We start from the raw sequence: 15,049 nt of genomic DNA on the forward strand, positions 1-15,049 counted from the left end.
TCCAGTTATAATTAATAAATTATTACTATTAGAGCAATAGCATTATCAAGAACTAATTTTTCTAAGCAATATAATTAATATTATAATACAAGACGTGAAGGTTCGGATAGATAACATTATTTTCAAGAGATCCAATTCGAACACAGATATGACTAAAATTAAATAATGAAAATCTATACGGAAATTCTAGATTTTAAATAGGCGTAAGGAATTTTGTAGTTTACGTTTTCCTAAGGTTAACTCTAACCACAGACTTGACTTTAGACCCAATGATGGATCAGTTCTTTACAAAATCTTTATAACTTAACCCTATTGAGAAATAAAATATGGGAATCAACAGAAGTTATTGCATCTGTTTCTCCAAGATAGGAACTATGCAATTTAATTTCGTTAGCACACTCCCGAAGTATTAAAATAAAATTTGCAATTCCCTTAAAAATAACAAGGAGTAAGTGCAAATACACGTCTCCAGTTGAAGGAATATCCATAGTAGGTCTCCTTACAGATCCTATAGAACATATAGGATTTTATTAATGTAAAAATGGAATCATTTTCATTTTTGATAAGCAGATTGTTAGAGATTACAAATTTTATGCCGTAAAAATAATAAAAATATAACTTTTAGTACATTCCTATACAAATTGATATAATTTTGGTAATGAATATATTCTAGCCACAAGGGAAGATGTCAAAGCTACACCCTAACCTCTAAATAATTACCAATAGTTCAAAAAGAAAACAATGAAATGAGAAAAAACCTGATTATAAGCATTAAAGGCGAAAAGCTGAATGTTCAAACCTAAGGAAAGCTACGTGGAAAATCCTAAATCTGTTCACCGAATGTGACTACTTGCCAGCCCAAAAAATAAACTGCTACAGGTAACATACAATTCAATAAAGCCGAGGGTATATTTGTGGAATCACTATTTTCAAACAAATTTCAAAGAAAATTTTTGGGTGTTAAATCAAGAGTAATTAAACTAAAATAGATCCCTGTTGTATCTACTTTACACTATTTTTGATTCAACTATTTTTTTGTATGTTAATAGATGTTATAAAATTCGAGTTTGATAATTCGACATTAATTAATATAATTAGATAGTTAATTGTAGTAAAACTAATTAAAATATAATTATCAATTATATCCTCAACAATTAAAAATGTGACCTATTTTTAACCGACTTCGAAAAAGGAGGAGGTTCTATGTTCGGCTATATATATATATATACATACATATATATATATATATATATATATATATATATATATATATATATGTATATATATATATATATATATATATATATATATATTTCTTTTTTTTATGTATGTTTGCAGATTTCTCCGTCTATGAGTGTCGATTTTCAAAATTATTTTTCTTTCGAAAGAGAGCACTTCAAGGTGGTTACATTGAAACCAAATGAGGGTCTATTAGTGGGGGAAGGGGGGAGGTGTTAAATCGAGGGAAACGCTTAATTTATGACGGAAAATCGAAAGTCGTTCAGTGTAAAAGCCATCCAGTGTGCTTTTTAAGCACTAATTGTAGCATATAACCTCGTAGAAATATTGTAGAAACCTTCTTCTATGGTGTAATGATTAAAGCTCCCAAACGGAGGTTCCCGCGGGTTCGTTCCCCGGCGTGGAACTTTTTGTTGTTGCTTAGTTAGAACATTCGTCAAATTATGTAAATTAGGTAGCGGACCTCGGGGTCTGACGCGCTCCTTAATTCCTATTTTCACTCATACTTTGCTTGGCTGCACCTTTACTTATACTAAATAAATATACTTATATTAAATAAAATAACTGGGTGATTTGTTGTGTAAATATTGAACACTAAAAAGAGAACTACCACCAATTGATCACTTTGCAGTCGCTGCCGAGCCCAAAAAATACAAAAATAATAATAAAATTTTGTTACATATACAAAAAATTAAATTACCAACAAAAGAAATCTAAATTAATATAACTTTGGTGCAAAACGACGAAGAAGAAAGCGGCACCGACTTCAAAGTAGTCAGTTGATAGTAGTTAAAATAATATTGTAAAAAGATAAATAGGTTTAGGTAGGTATTAAGCTAAATTGTGTGTATATAGTAGAATCTAAAATACGTGTAGTAGATAAATTAAATAAGGTTTTTGTTTATTTTTATTTAGTTATTACAACAATTATTATGTACATATTTTATTTTAATTCTTTTTCTGTTAAAAATCTAAGTTTGATTATTTTTTAAATTTTAGTGAGTTCCTTATTTATTTTTTGAAGCCGGTTCAATTTTTTAGAATTTAAATAAGTAAATAAGTAATAATATTTTTAAAAAACTGAAATAAAATTTTTATTCGGATAAAATTTAGCGAAAATTTCTATCCTATTAATAATAATATTATAACATAAATCAATAATATAAATTTTCTTTTCAAACACATTATATCTATCTAAAAAATAAATAAGTTTCTGCTGAAGCTAAAAGAGATTTAACTGATTCTTTAAAAAACTCATGTTGCATTCGAGTTCAATTTAAAAATTATAATACTATAAAAGGAGTACATAGACAGTGATTATAAAGAGACAACGACCTCAAACAGCTATTAGATCGACTGGCATTGTCAATGCCAAACCAATCGAAAATGTTTGGTTTCTGATGACGTTCAGAAAAGATCAGCCGTTAAAGAACTTAGAGACAAACGAATATCGAGGTCATTAGCTGAGAATGTCACTACAAAAAACGTTGAAAGTGGCCGTTTCTCAACCATTTGTCATAAGAAGCCGAATGATTAGTAGTAAATTATCGTATCTTTTTTAAGTAAATTGTTTTGAATTAAGAACAATTTTATTAACCTTATCACACCTGCATCTAACTAACTCATAAATTTTAATTTTAGCCAGATCGTCACCATACTCTTGTAATTATAGTAAAATAATAAAATATTTCATTGTGATATAATAATCATCTCTGAATAAAACAACTAAATTGTTGAATTTCATATATTCATTATTTTGATATTATCTTGAATATTGTGATTTTTATTACATTATGTTTTTATTAGCAACAGTAACAGGTAAACAAATATGGCCGACCCTATTAAAATTTAACATTTATAATCCTATAATTAGTACTTGTCTAGCATACTTATTACATAAAACATGATAAAAATAGATGGTAAAATTTATTTTTCCTTTACCAAAAAAAAATTGTGTAAATTTATTACAATAAATTTAAAAATTCGTTATAAATTAAAAAGAAAATATGAATAAAAATTATTATTTCATTTAGTTTTTTCATTTACTTATATTTGTATGGTTATGAATTATTTTAATACTCGAAAAAATGAATTACACTGAGGTGAATTAAGTACATTAACTAAAGTGGCCGTTTCTCAACCATTTGTCATAAGAAGCCGAATGATTAGTAGTAAATTATCGTATCTTTTTTAAGTAAATTGTTTTGAATTAAGAACAATTTTATTAACTTTATCACACCTGCATCTAACTAACTCATAAATTTTAATTTTAGCCAGATCGTCACCATACTCTTGTAATTATAGTAAAATAATAAAATATTTCATTGTGATATAATAATCATCTCTGAATAAAACAACTAAATTATTGAATTTCATATATTCATTATTTTGATATTATCTTGAATATTGTGATTTTTATTACATTATGTTTTTATTAGCAACAGTAACAGGTAAACAAATATGGCCGACCCTATTAAAATTTAACATTTATAATCCTATAATTAGTACTTGTCTAGCATACTTATTACATAAAACATGATAAAAATAGATGGTAAAATTTATTTTTCCTTTACCAAAAAAAAATTGTGTAAATTTATTACAATAAATTTAAAAATTCGTTATAAATTAAAAATAAAATATGAATAAAAATTATTATTTCATTTAGTTTTTTCATTTACTTATATTTGTATGGTTATGAATTATTTTAATACTCGAAAAAATGAATTACACTGAGGTGAATTAAGTACATTAACTAAAGTGGGTATAACATGAAACGCTTTACTATTATTTTCCACAAGTCTAGCAAGTAGAACAACAACAATTCCTTCTATCTAAATCTAAATATTTGACAATGTCATAAGTTTTCACTGTTCGATAACATATAGCATTACTTGTAAAAATATAGCATTTAGAATATCGAATATTGTTCTTGAAAAAATATATTGTATCTAAAAATTACTCAATTTTAATTTTATATTAATATTTAATTCGATATTTAAAAAAAACTATATATCTTGTCTCTACTGCTGATATCCCAACAACAAAAGAACTAGTACTTGAAACATTTGTTAACGACACAGTTGTTATTATGGAATAAGATATACCTCTGCTCAAGATTGTAGAAGAGGTGAGAGTTAACAAGATCTACAAATGCACTAAAACCTAAAACCTAATTATGTTACTTTACGGATGCCCGATTCATTAAGCAGAATCAACCAAATACCTGAGTATCCATTTTGGTGTTAAGTTAAATTGCACGATGACCTCGAAATCTAATGGATTTACGAATTTATCCAAGATTCCGCCTTATAACATGAATAAAGAATATAAAATCATAGCAACGTTAATTTGGGGAATATGTACTGATGTATTAATTTATACTCGTCTTGCTTGTGCATTCATGCAAGTACAACAAACAGTAGTAATATATTAATTTATAAATTAAGATTGTACTAAGCATATCTAATGTAAATTTAATTATCAAAAAAATTGTATACCTAATCATGGAACGCTCAAAATTGCCGTTTCCTATTTTATGAGTAAAAAAATATAATAAATCTGCTGTGGAAGCCCATGACAGCAGGTTTTATAAGCTTATGATGATGTTACTTCGTCATGTCTCTATTGTTGGTTTTGTGCAAAGAACGGCTTGGATGACCAAAAAAGCTTCAGGAGAATGAACTACAAAATTTAAGACAGACAGCTCAGACTGCCAATCTCATATATTTTAGCAGACGATGAATCTACTATTTCCAGACATTTACATGCAAAAGAAAAGACCGGAAAGGAGGCAAAAGCCCACCAACATCGCTGTTTCATTGGTTACTGGACAAAAAGAAGAGCTTTCTCTGGTATATTGTGATAGGCGATGAAGAGCGCAAAAAGTCATTGGTTAATTCAGGAGAGGCATCTTCATCGACACCAAAACAAAATATGCATGGCCATAAAATCTTACTGTGTATATAGCGGGATTAGCGGGGTGTAGTGTAATTACGAGCTACTAAAACCAAATGAAACTGTTAGTGCTGATGTTTGCCAACGTCAATTGACGTATGCGTATTAACGTTCGTATTAACATACGTAATAGAATGAAAGAAATATAATTCTTGCATGACAATACATATTGCAAGAGATGCACTGTTGCAGCGCGAAAGGAATGTTTTGACAGATTCAGCATACTCGCCAGATATAGCGCCTTCTAATTACTATTTGTTCAGATCGATGCAGCATAACTTAACTGAAACGTGGTTGCTGTTGAGAGGAAGAAGTAGTGCAAAAATGGATCACTAATAAACCAGAAAGATGGGAAAATTAAGAAAATGTTGAAGAATAACTATATATATAAGTGAAAAAATTATCATAATACCTACAAGCAACTAATAGTTTAATGTGCTTTTGCTTTATTATAATAAAACAACTTTTCAACGGCAAATTTTCAGCAAAGAAAAAGGTATTTATTACTTACTCAACAAAGTTTCTGTGCTTTAAATATTGATTGATTTTAAGAATTTTATGTGAAAATCTCTTAGGAAATTTAGAAAATTTCTTAGGCTTTACTTGAGGAACAACACAAGAAAAAACACGTGGAATCATTAAAAGTTGATTTAAACCAATAAAATTGAATACTAAATGAGCTGGAATCATTGAAATTGATGAAATAAGAGAGCATATCCGAGGCATTGCCTTAGCGCCAGAAAAGAAGTCACTTTTGCGTTATATATCACTGGTAATTTAAAGTGGATATATCAATCCAAACACAAACGTCATATGACTAGCTTAGTATATCAATAAAATCGACGAAATGGGGAATGTTAATTAATTAAATTAAACAATAATAACAATAACCATTAAAATAAACAGTTATATTTAATAACTAAAATTACTAAAAATTGGTATATGTTTTAAATTATGTAAAAAAAAATGATCGATTAAGATCATAATCAAAAAAAAATGCAAATAAATTTTATTGAATTAAAACCGATTATTAGGACTTAATTTGAATACATTTTGAAACAGTAAAATAAATATTTTACTGTTTTAAATTAAGTGTAAAACCTTAGAACCTTAGAAAAATAAGTTTTTTGGTTAGTGATAGTTGCATCGTTATTTTAAAATAAAAATATATAAAAACAATGTTCCATTACACTTCAGTAGATGGAAATACGTAATCAGTCTTTGTTGAGAAAGGATGTGAATCCTTATGTTAATATTATTGACAGTAAGTCTATTTAATGTTTTAAAGTATTAAGTAACTTCCTTCCTGCAATTTGTTCATTGTTTTAGCCTCGTAGAATGATTTAAAAATAAATTTAAACTTACATGAGATTTACACCTACATAGGATTTAAATACGAACAAATTGAAATTAACTATTAAAAACATGTGTATTATTATCAATAAATTTTCGCCTATTACCTTGGCAATATATCTAAATGCTGATTAGATATGATCAATTGATAAAATTGCCAAATAATATTGTCGTAACGTTATGAAGAGACAACATCTGTTCGTAACAGGTTTTTGTTCGATATTAACAAAAAGAAAAGTAATCCATCTACTGTCGGTTACCTCGAAATAGATGCAGAAATTAGAATGAAAGTTAACACGAACCATCATCCACTTACCTCTGGTAATTTTAGTTGTCAACACTGCTAAACATCACTGAAAAAATCCGATGGTATAAAATTGGCGTAGGAACCGCAACAGTACGATTATTGACAATTGGGTTTAGTCAAATGACTCACAAAACTTTAATCTTTTGACGGCTGCAAGCGTAATACAACTACAACTTTACAGGTAAACTCGAATAATGTAGTAACGATAACGTATGGGTACTACCTGATGGTGGGGGAAATTACTCAGTGCTGATTAATGTTAGCCCAAAAAACGATTATCATGGTAACATATCCGTTTAAAATCCACGCAATGTGAGTTATATTTGATTTTTTTTGTTTAATTTTTTTATTATATAATATACAAGAGGAGAGATATTTCTATTGTTGAGCTTTCATGCTTTTTGATTGATTATTTATCAATAAATATATATTCTAGTAATTTAAGTCACTGTTACTATCAATATTCTCGAAAATTAGTTTGTGCTAATTACCATTTAATGAGATTGACGTATTTCCGCATTTTTCTTCATGAACTTATACGTGTTTTTATTATTTATTAGAGTTATATAACAAATATATCAAGTATACATAATGTTTGAAAATAGTGATAGTAGGTCTTATCAATTAAATTATAAAGTGTATGAATGAATATTGACGGTTTATTTGTAACCTTGAAACTTTTTCGGGGAAAATTGCACTATATTTTTCATATACCTTTGATATAAGTTTCACATACGAATTTTGTCGCATGTAAATTCATATTGTTTAGCGTCTTCAAACTGTATGGTTGTCATTCTTGTCGCTTATGTCAAAATCGCCACTGTAAAAATGCGATGTTTTTATTAATGGACTATAATCGTTGTGTGTCTCATGTAGCATTTGATAATCGTGGTTGGTACATAAAATTGATTTTACTTGAGTAATATTGATTTTAGGGAGAAATATTTGATACGTATTTTTAGTAAATACTTCAAAACTCATTTGTACTGCTTATCGTAATAAAATAAATACATTTTAATAGAAATATTACACATTTTTACAATTTTCTTCAATCTCTATAAGATCTAAATAAAGTATTAATTGCTTTATCTTCTGATTTTTTTAAGCAGATCTTGTTCTAATACCATGAAATATTTTAGTTTCACAATGCCAGGACTTCATCTGTAACGTTTTTCTTAATATCTTGCTTTTATTTTAAATCATAATAAAATAATTTCATACAGGTAGAAACTCAAAATAATTAATAAAATTATTAAAAATAATTGAAATTATTAAAATAGTTAACTAAAACAGGAACGGTGTAAAACGAATCAATTAGATAGCCTCATAAAAGGTCAATTGAAAAGACCCCGGCATGACATAGTAAAACACATTTCTTTGGCAAAATTAAGTTTTTTTTTTTGGTTTTGATAGTGCTTCATTTTTCAAGGTGGTCAAGGAAAATCATTCCATGCGCATCCCAAAATACAGACGCCATAACCTTGCCAGCCGACTGTTGCGTTTTCCCACGCTGTGGAGCGGGTTCATAGTGTACAGTCCACTCGGATGACTGTCGATTAGACTTCGGAGTGAAATGATGGAGCCATTGTCCCATATCAACGCAAAAACTCCGGTTTACTACGCTTGATCATCTTCAAACACTGCTCCGAATCATCAACTCCACGACCACGACGGTGCTCATTTCACCACGTCTAAACTTTCAATTCAAAATGTTATAATTCACAAACTAATGATCCGACAGCTGTCAAATTTATACACGAATCTTTTGAGGATTGGGGCTAACTAAAAAACCTATGGATTTAATTGTAGTAGCGTCATCTATGTGTCAGGTCGGGGACTTTTCAATTGACCTGTTAGTGCAATTTTTTTCTAAAGTCAAATTTAAATATTGACAAAACAACAGAAATGCTAGCAACTTAGAATACTTTCAATTACATGTTTGTGACTCTTTAAGTTTTTACAAGCAACGAGGCGTTATTCCAGATATTAGATCAGACTTCGTTTATTAAATAAAATAACATTTTTTAAGGCACATAAAAAAAAAATTTTTTGCTACGTTCTTCTAATTAATATCATCATGTTAACTAGAAAATTAATCTCCTGATTAAGAATATGTTCCACGAAATTCTTACTCATACATTTTCACAGATAACATATATGTGATTGTACAAAATTCAATTTAAATATTATATCGAGAATAATATTAAGCTTGTTAAATTAATGAATGGAAATGTTTATTCCTGATAATTTTGGTGTACTATAAGGTTACCTTATTTTATAATGCTACTGAAATATTCTTATTATTTAATGATTGTTGTCCTATTCCAGACAATTTAACTTATAAAAAACATAATCATCTAAAATGCCGATTTGCCAGCCGTTTTTTAACCTAATTTAGCACACATTCTTGATTATTCTGTCTCTAATAGTTGGCTTTAACTGCATCAGTTGTGTTTATTGTTTGTCTATCACCTGTCCTTAATAGATCCTCATAAAAATAATCTAAGGCGACAACATGTTAACTAGTGAATATATCCAAAATAATATCTACTCCTGATTGAGTATATATCAACTTATTTCGATTGGAATCGATAATCTCAGATTAAATATGAGACACAGATGGAGAAAATTACACAATCAAAATTGGATCACATTCTTGATTGTACTAAAAATGTATAATTTTATAGAATTGATTATATAGTTTAGAGGGGGTTTATATTTGGCAATATTGAAAACGATATTTTAGATTATATATTTTATTAAAATATAATCGATTATGCCCAAAACTACTGATAACACAGTTATCTGAAAAATAAATTGCCACAAAAATCAAGCACACTTTGTTCACAAGAAAAATTAATGAGTAACTAAGAAGTCAAAAAAATAAAACGGTTTTTATTGATGAGTATACTGATGACTTAGTTCCTAGATAGATATTCTAAAAACATCTTCTAACACTAATTTTTAAAAAATGCATTTGAAGCTACAGAGCACCGTTCACAATTCAGAAGAATAGTACAAAACAATTATAATAGTATATCTCGGTAAATTGCAACAAATTTTTATGACACATTAGGTACTATAAAGTATATAATATAATCTAAAGTTACATTTTGTACGACATAATTTAAGTGCTAATAAGATTTTTTGTGTCTGCGTTGTGTCCTCTGAATTCATTTCAGTCATTATGACATTTTAAACACTTATATGTTCTAGTCTTTTAATTAGAAATTTGAAAAGTTCGATTTTTTTATACTTTCAAAACTTAATCCTATAAGTATATATTCCTTAGAGGAATTTTCCAAATCTAAATTATTATATAAAGATATAGCCGTTTTAGTAACGTAGCATCTAACTTTAAACGCGTTATGGAAATATATAGAAGTATTTGATTTAATCAGATCTAGTTATTAATTAATTAGAAATATAAAATTATTATACATTTATTTTATTAATATTAATAAGACATTTTAATAGTAAATTTAATTGTAATAATTCGAGAGCCGATTTTAATAGAATTTCGCTTGTACAAATGTTATTTTTTTAGAATGCATTAACGGTAACTACGATGATGACTCTACCATTACTGATGTTATCATTCAATTTCTATTGTTCTTTTGGGATTGTTTAAGTCAAAACTAACACATCCGACTAATTCGAAATAATATATTAAATATACCGCACGTGAGCACGTACATGATACAGTGTAAATAATTTAATACATCGATAAATATAGTGGTATGGTTATTATTAACATGTTTTAATTATTTGAATTTTAAAATTCTTTCTTGTAATTAAATTCAATTTTGTTAAAAATATTATCAGTTAAGTTCAATTTAGTGTTAAATAACATCGAATTTTTGTCTTTTTTAATTTATTTGCTAAATATCTATTTTGCAGGAAAACATATATTTTCAATAAGATAATCAACTTTGTCAAACAAAAAAAATATTTGCTTCTTTAATTTGAAGTAATTGAAATGTAAGTAACTTATGTGCGAGAAGTTGTTTATAAACTGTTAAGTTTAATAGCGGTGAATTTACGAACGCAAAAGGACTGAAATATATATAGACACGGAACTGGAAACTCAAACTAAGTGAAACCACTACACAAGGTATGTATTGAAATCAATGTGTTTAAATCTGATATAAAAAACAATTATTTTAGGAGCAGAGACATGATTAAGTAATTCGCAACATCAAAACATTCATATAATTTTCACGTGTTACAATACCTCAGTGAGCACCACATTAAGATAGTATTATATATGGATCCATAATACATAGATTGTCTGCAAACATTTAATAAAAACAGAAGTTACTTAATTACACTTTTAATAATATAATATTGCATTAGTAATGAGCACAAACTTGCAATGATATTATCTGAAATAATACGCTGGACACAATTTCAGAATTTTTTGTATTACATAAATGTCTTGATATAACGAAGAAAAAGACAAACAAGAAAATATAGAAACATTATCATATAATCTATATTTTCTTTTATTTGTTGTTTAATATACGTCTTTTAAACAGCTGTTTCATAAACAATAAAAATCAACCCATGCACTAATTTCTACCTAGCATAATAGATCCTGGATCAATTATTCAAATACTCAAACCAAATAATAATTTACACTTTAACAGTTTATCGAATCATGCCAAAAAAGCCACAAACATTATAAAAATTGACAACAACCCAAAGAAAGCAACGGAGCACTCCATAATCAGAGAAGTGTTACAAAATCCACCAAGAAATGGAATTTACTAACTAAAGGAAACTTATTAACTAAAGCAAACTCTAGATGTTTAGGAATCGGCTGATGATATCAAAAAAAGACAAACTTCTAAATGAACTAAAATCTTACATACCTAAGGTATATGAATAACTCATATAGGAAATATTAAAACAAATTATAGAAAGAAAAATGTAATATCTTCTTATCACTATGGTTTTATGAACAAATGTTCAACAATTTGGCTATGTTCTTAGATATAGATCAAGACTTCGACATGAGGTATACTGGCATGGACACGAAATGACTTCAGAACTTCAGAAAACTTCAGAAAATATTGCCAGAGAAACACACTGAACTTCTACCATCAGTTTAGAGTCAAAAAAGAGGAATCCCATTCTACAATGAAATAAGCTAAGCAGGTGTATCAAAGAGAGTATTGGAGTACGTTGATTTTTACCTTAAAGGTATGATATATCAAAAATAAATGTAACATATAGCCATTGCTACATTTACTAATGATATTGAGTTACTTAATGGAGATAACTGAGAAAAAACAGACATTACAACAGGCGAGTGGAGCAATATAAATAAATGGACCAATACTTCAAATTCCATCAAAGCAAATTGGTGTATTTAGAATTTACATATAATCTAACTGTACTTACAACAATAACAAATAATAATACCTCCCCATATAGCTATATGCATTGCAGCTACAATGCAAGTATTTTGACATAAATCTCGACGCAAAATTATTTTGGAAGGAGGACATTAAAAAGAATAGAAAATAAGGGAATCAGACTTTAAGTATAAAAAATAGTATTGGTTAATTGGAAGAATAACTCCATATAGTTAATAAATTGTTATATAGGCAAATTCTAAAATCTAAAGAATTCAGTTAGTGATAAGTTCCGCGAAAAGTAATACAAATAAAATACAATTTTTTCAGAAAAAATCAGTAAGAAGTATTGTGGTTGTACCTGGATACTATAATACTGATGCTTAAGCTATCAACTGTTAATCAGGAAATAAAAAATATTTCAAGCACACATAAGGAAAGACTTTACTCTCATGTTAATACCAAAGTATTACAATTCTTAGTAATAATTAAGCAGCACAGATTTAAAAGTGTCAAACCATCTGATCTTGTAGTGTATTTGACAGATACAGGATACATGAACATTATTAGTATAGAGACTAATTAAAAATCTATAGAGACTATACTAATGCATTGTCCTAAATATATACCTATTGTAAAAAAGTGTAAAAAGTCGACAAAAACTAGTAACAACGTATTAATAAAAAAGTATTCTGAAGAACGAGTATGTGTTATGGTATCTATTTGTGATATGACATCCATTAGTACCCAAAACAGGAAGTGATTAAAAATAAGAAAGAGAAGTCAAGAAAACAAAAAACTAGGTGAAAATCCAATGATATACTAAAAAGATTAAAGTCATTAGAACTTATGTTATCATAATGACTACGAAATTAATATTTCAACAAACTACAAATTTAATGATATACCTATAAGTGTTATTTAAATTATCAGTTGAATGTTTGTTAATAATATTTGTACCCATTACTTTCCCCATCGATTTTACCAATGGTTTGGAGTGGGGTGGACGATGGTAGCCAACGAGTGGGACTGGTAAGTCATGATATAAACCGGTAAACCGTACGTCGAATTTCAGTTCGTAACGTTGTTAATTAAGCTACCTGGTTATTTTCATCCGTACGTCTGGACTAAGTTCGCATAGACTCCATGATCGGACACCATGATTCCTACAGTGGTACCGAAAGTCTAGTCCAGCGGTCTGCTTCCTTTGTAATTATAGAAGGCACATATGGGATCACGTTTAACTTACAGGGTTATCTTTGACTCATTAACGTTCGTTAATAAAGTTAATTAGTGCGTTTTTCAAAATCAATTAACATAAAAAACGACATAATTAATGCATTTATTTAGACATGAAGAAAATACTTGTTTCATTCAATTAGACATATAATCAGCCAATGCTTTGATGTGCTGTTGTTATTTGTAATGCTGGTTAAATTAATAAAAAACCTTAATACTTGCTCGTTAATAATTAATTATTATTGCCATAATTATAATAACTGTTTAAGTAATTATTTTTAACAAATAATTTAAACTGAATAAAGAAAATATATAATGTATTACATATAAGAGTGACCTTTTATATTTCGATATTAGATGGGTGCCATCAGCAATGATATAAGTTTTTTAATAATAATACTGGTAGGGCATACAAAGAGTAGATAGAAATAATATTTTCGCTAATTTTAACACATGCACGTTAATTTACTTTATAACGTATGATGATCCCAAAACTAAGAAAACCATCAGGTAAACTAAAATCTTACAAGTATTCTAAAATATCATACTGAAATTGTTTAACTAAGTTATAGAAAGAAAAAATCTAATACTTCAGCTCATCAGTTTTATGAACAAATATTAAACAATTGCCCAAGTCTTTGACAAGGTTTGGAATACTAAATCAAAACAAAATAATGAAATAAAATGTTCAGGATCAAACAAGAGGAATCTTATACTAGAGTGTATTGGGAACAATTATTTACCTGATTTGCACATGTGATATACCACAAATGGAAAATATCGCCATAGATGATGATACTGGTATTCTTATTGATAGGGATAACGGTAAAGAAATCACCAGAAAGTTACAACAGTCGAGCAATAGTAACTGCGATGCAAAACCCCTTTGCTCATTCGAACGATAAAAGATATCCATTGGGAGGATAATATTAAATATTAAAAATAATGGAAATGATCTTAAATATAGATATGATTACTTACACTAAAACCTTCTGATATCGACAGTTAAGAAATTAAGAGAATCGCAAGGGACCCCACTCAATCAGCATGACATAGACTCAAAATAATCAAGCCTTTTGATCTTGTACAGTAATAAAGTCTATTTACAACAAAAAACGTAGTGTCAATTAATATATGAACAATGTTACTATAGACAGATAATATATAATAATATAGTATACAAATAGCATGCAATATCATTCAGCTGCTGCATAAGTTATTAGAATGAACCCATTTAGACCCCTCATTGGATGACTAGATCATTTTTAAAAGCAAGTGGAAGCTTTTCCTGTACTGGCACGCGTTATTAATGATATCTTCCTGATATCTGATTATGTTGTTAACGCGGATAAAATGCATGAATCATTATATATAAAAAATTATATCTATGGAATACAAGAAATACCTTTTCTATTTTTAAGAGATCCATATTATATTTTAATATAACAGGTCAATTGAAAAGTCCCCACCCTGACACATAGATGGCGTTATTGGAATTAAATTCATATGTTTTTAGTTAGCCCTAACCCTCAAAAGATACGTGTATAAAATTGACAGCTGTCGGATTATTGAGATTTGTGAACGCAGGAGGCGCCCA

The 15,049-nt window shown here is 28.2% G+C and overlaps 1 protein-coding gene and 1 long non-coding RNA gene across 5 annotated transcripts in view; one reads left to right on the forward strand and one right to left on the reverse strand.

Annotated features, from left to right (window-relative positions):
* The window catches only part of LOC143189112 (clavesin-1), a 36,879-nt gene that overhangs the window by 12,309 nt on the left and 9,521 nt on the right, over positions 1-15,049 (reverse strand). Inside the window, exon 1 of one of the 3 annotated variants that reach the window (XM_076393788.1) lies at positions 6,863-7,003. The exons of 1 other annotated variant lie outside the window; for it this stretch is intronic. The gene's annotated coding sequence lies outside the window, so the exon portion shown is untranslated. Of the gene's footprint in view, positions 1-6,558; positions 6,604-6,862; positions 7,004-15,049 lie in introns of those variants that run through there. One more of the 3 variants, XM_076393789.1, reaches the window with a different exon arrangement.
* LOC143189127 (uncharacterized) lies at positions 7,032-11,179 on the forward strand. 2 transcript variants are annotated; one of them, XR_013003614.1, is made up of 4 exons: positions 7,032-7,165; positions 10,754-10,834; positions 10,877-10,967; positions 11,021-11,179. It is a non-coding gene; the product is annotated as an uncharacterized LOC143189127 (long non-coding RNA). The 2 variants fall into 2 exon arrangements; XR_013003613.1 differs by lacking the exon at positions 7,032-7,165 and having other exon boundaries at positions 10,832-10,967.

The sequence above is a fragment of the Rhynchophorus ferrugineus genome, unplaced genomic scaffold (genome assembly GCF_030347505.1).
Source record: "Rhynchophorus ferrugineus isolate W39M unplaced genomic scaffold, kcgeb_rfMv2 rfM1, whole genome shotgun sequence".
Lineage (NCBI taxonomy): Eukaryota > Metazoa > Arthropoda > Insecta > Coleoptera > Curculionidae > Rhynchophorus > Rhynchophorus ferrugineus.